This window comes from Apium graveolens, chromosome 5 (genome assembly GCF_009905375.1).
Source record: "Apium graveolens cultivar Ventura chromosome 5, ASM990537v1, whole genome shotgun sequence".
Classification (NCBI taxonomy): Eukaryota; Viridiplantae; Streptophyta; class Magnoliopsida; order Apiales; family Apiaceae; genus Apium; species Apium graveolens.
Genome location: NC_133651.1, coordinates 20639641 through 20644366, shown reverse-complemented (window position 1 = coordinate 20644366; position 4726 = coordinate 20639641).

The following is a 4726-nucleotide window of genomic DNA, read 5'->3' as shown; positions in this document are numbered from 1 at the left end:
TATTAAAGAATAATGTGTCGATAATCAAACTTACTTTTGATTATTCAAATAAAGATATTACTTTCGTATAAGTATATCTTTGGTTATTTAATATTCATTTCAAGTATAAGTTTTACAACTTCTACTTCAATTATTTTTATAAAGATTATTCTTTCTGGGAATATTATTTAAATAATAATATTCAAATATTTTCTAATATATTGGGACTGATTTATTTTATTAAATCAGCATCACTCCAAACATTCTTAAAAATATTTTTGAGTCTTCAAAATGATTTTAAAGGTTAGGGCGGATCCCAAAACTCATTTTTATATTTAAGATCCTCCTTTAGAAGGGGATTTAAATACTCGCTCAAAACCTGAGGGATCCGGTTCTGTGGTGTATTTTATATTCGCAACAAGGTTGATATTCTGATAAAAGAGTTTTTGATTACTTACCCAACACTCGGAAAGTAAAATTCTCGGAACAAGTTAATCCATTAACAGGCATCGCCTGGGAAATATCGGTGAGTTTTCCTTTCCAACTAGATACGACTTCTTGGTGGAGCCGTATCAACAAGTTTCTACTTGGGGAAAGTGGGGACGAGCTTTACGTTTCAGAGTCATGGATTTCATCTGAATTAGGAGTGGCGTAAGTAGTCGAGTGGCGCCGGCCCAGCCTTATTATATTGGCCCAAATGGCCCGGAAGTTCCGCTAAGACGGTCCATTCCTTAGGAGTCCAGTGTTCGGTTGACAAGTAAATCCGACAGGTTCTCCTCTACATGTAGAAAATGGTGGGGTTGCACTACTGCGACTGATCATCGTAAGTGGTCTTCCTGGCGCGACAAACTCCCGTAATGAGTTCATCATCCCGTTGGATATTTCTGCAACACTACCCGGAGCATGTTGATCGAAAGGCTACGAATGGGTGATTGCCGAAGCATTGACAAGGGTCAAACAGTTATAATGGTGTTTCCATTGAATGAAGTATCTCATAACTTCATTTCCTTTAAACATTAATTCAAAGATTGAATCTATTCAAGTCTTAACTTGTGGTCTCATCTATGGGACGAACTTTTGAAACTTATTATACTTTGAACAGTGGTAGTTCAAGTAGATTTCTAAAAATGGTATAAGTATAGTGAAGTAATTGGTAAATTCATCTTCCTTTAAGCTTATATCTAGTAAGTAATTACCTTACACTTGATAAAGGATTCTAGTAAGTTATCCATTTAGATACTTGCATTATTATTTACACTATATATTATCTTGCGAGCTGTAATGCTCACTCTTGCTTCATTTCTTCATCACACAACAACAGTTAGGAAAGATGGCCAGACTCAAGCAGACCTAGCGCAAGCGCGTGGGAAGCATCCCGCGTCTTCCCGTTGATGTTGTAGCTGCTATAGCTGCAAAGGTAGATCTATTGGTAGATCAGGCATTCTACTTTTGGGAACCAAATATTGTATAATTATAACTTGTGGCAGATAATGGCAATTAACTGTAAACTTATCAAGTAATCATTTTGGGTTGTAATAACTTTTAAATTGTGGATTCAAGGACTTGTACTTATTTCAATTTCATCTCTGAGACTATAACGGGTTGTGGTGTGTGTTAGTGTGGGGTCACAGCATGAGGTTATTTATTATTAATTAAGTTAAGTGATATTGTGGAAAGAAAGACCGTGACGACCCGGATCCCCGACCCCGGATCTGGGGGTGTTACAGAAATGGTATCAGAGCTAAGCGTTATAAACCTCAGAGATGATGCGACGATATAATAATCAACTCACAAAGATAATAAGAACTCTTGCCAAGTTCATAGTCGGACTACTTAAAGTAGCACTGACAGTTAAAACCCTTACGGGAACCCTTATAAGTATCATGATAGTAACTTAGCTCGTTTAATGTGTAGGCACATGAGATAGAGGACCCTGAGATGTTCGAGCGTGAGCATGATGAGGCACTGCTAGATGCCGAGGATCAGGAGGAGCCTGAGATGGAGGAGGATGAGGAGGACCCCTCAGAGGAGTCAGAGACAGAAGTTGTTGCTATTTCAGATGAGGAGGACTCGGATGAGGTCCCAGTAGCTGAGGAGCAAGTCGGAGCTATAGTGGAGTATACTGGTACCCATTTACCCTCACTCCCGGTGGTCAGAGCTCCTACCCCTCCACCCCTATCTTGGAGCCCCTATGATGACAGCTCAGAGACCCATTGTAAGTCATATGTCATAGACCTATTTGTATATTCGAGGATTCAACTCAACTCAAATAAGAATTTAATAAGTAAATAGTGGATCTACCGTCAGAGAGATCTCGCAAAGTAATATCTGTCAAAGGATTCAGAGACAATGTTCATCTACAGACTTGAGGAGTTAATTCACTGGAAGAAGTTCAAGAAATTGATCATGCCTCAGTGATATAAGTCAAGATTGTGGATTTATTCAAGTGACAGAGATCTCGTCAGAGTATCAATTAATTACAAGGATTTAATCTGAAGAAAATCAAAGTGTCAAAGTCAAGACATGAAGAAACGTCACGGAAGTTAGTCACTCATGAACCAGACAGTACATCGAGTGTCAACGTTGAAGTGATGGAATTGATTCATAATTTTTAGTGATTTTCAGAAGATTTGCAGAAGAATGGTTGCTGCTCAAGACTAGAATTAATTCTCTATTAATTAATTAAGTCATCTAATTTAATTAAGAAAATAAATTATATCTGCGAAGAATAATTTATTTATTAATTGAATTAATTGATTAATTAATTCTGAATTAATTCTAGGAATTTTAGGAATTTTCAGAAGCTTAATTGGATTAAATTCAAGCATTAAATCAGCAAGACAATTGAAAATGAACTAGCATGACAATCAGGATTGTCATACCGATTGTCATGCTAGGCCATATTCAATTGTCACACCGAAAGTTACTCTAGGAGGATGATTGTCTTGCTAGTTCATTCTGATTGTCATGCTAGTTCATTCAGATTGTCTTGCTAGTTCATTCAATTGTCTCACCGAAAGTCTTGCCAGCTATAGGATTGTCATGCCAAGTCAATTCTATTCGTTTGTTGATTTAAATAGAAGCAGAGAAGCAGCATATCATTCAATCATTAAAACAGAAGAACAAAGAACAAGAAAAGCAGCCGCCTTGAAATATTACATTTTTCATCTGTTTAATTCAAGATCAATTTCTAGATTGTAAAGTTAAATCCAATCAACTAGAAATCTTTATCTTGTTCTTGTGTAACAATCTAGCGGATCAAAATCCCTAGAACTTAATCTCAAATTGCGTTTAGCATTTGATTCTAATTATTGCAAAAATAGAAAAAGTTCATGTCGAATTTATTCTAAATTTGTGATAATTAATTTGAGATTAATTCCTTGTAATCGATACAGTTGTTGTAACACCTTTCAAGTTTAATAATATTTTTATTTAACTTGAATTTTGTTTCACATTTTTTATTCCGCATTTAATTCGATTATTCGGTACTGTTTGTATTCAACCCCCCTTCTACAAACACATTGGGACCCAACAATTGGTATCAGAGCCTTCTGATTAACGAACAAATCAAGATCCTAGACTTTTGTGATTTTTCAACTCCTTGAATTTTTATTTATTCAAAAATTCATAATGACTTCACATAAAGTTGGAACCGTTAAAATTCCACAATTTGATAAAGAGAATTATATCATGTGGAAGAAGAAGATGCTATTATTTTTACAAGTTGCAAATCCCAAATATTCAAACTTGTTAAAGAAGGGTATAAAAACTCCGATGGTTATTGAACCGGAGGTAATAATAGATGGTGTGGTGACTACTGAAGCTAGAACCTATCCAAAAGAGCCTGAAGATTTTACTCCTGCTGAGAAGGAAGAAGCCTCCTTGGATGCCAGCCTTCAATTAATATTAATTGATTCCCTTGATCCCTTGATGAACAGACATGTGATGAACTGTAAAAATTCCAAACACATGTGGGAAACTATTGAGGTGATTAATGAAGGCACAGAGGAAGTTAGGGAGAACAAGTTGGAAATCCTAACCTCTGAATATGAACATTTCAAATCAAATCCAGGAGAAGGAATTACTGAAGTGTTTGAGAGGTACAATGCGTTGATCAACAACCTGAACATCAATGGAAAGTATTATTCAATCAGGGAGGTCAACAAAAAGTTCCTTTTAACACTGCCAGCTCATCTTGAACATAGAATCACTGCCATTAGAGAAGTTAGAGATCTGAGTGAGATTTCTTTGGACAGGCTCTATGGAGTGTTAAAAACTTATGAGTTGGAGCAGATTCAACAGAAGGAAGTCTACGGGAAGGATAGAATGGTCAGCACATCTAATGCACTTGTAGCTGAAGGTCAACAACAACAGCAATCTCAACAATTGGAGAGAATGGTACAGTATTCCAAGGCTGAGGAAAATATGTTAGTAGCAGAATATGATCCTCCTACTACAAATCAATCAAGTGATGATTTTTATTCCTTGGAAGAGCTGGAGCAATTGGAAGACGAGTCAATGGCCCAAATTGTCAAGAGATTCTCCCATGTCAGATTCAAGAGGAATCCCAAGCTTAAGTACAAGTCCAACTACAACAAATTCCAGAAAGGTGGATCTTCATCCTCTAACACCAGCAGTGGTGGATACAAAACAGGGATGGTTGATCGAAGCACCATTAGATGCTATAACTGCAATGAGTTGGGACACTTTGCCACAGAATGTAGGAAGCCAAAGCAAGTAAGAAAGA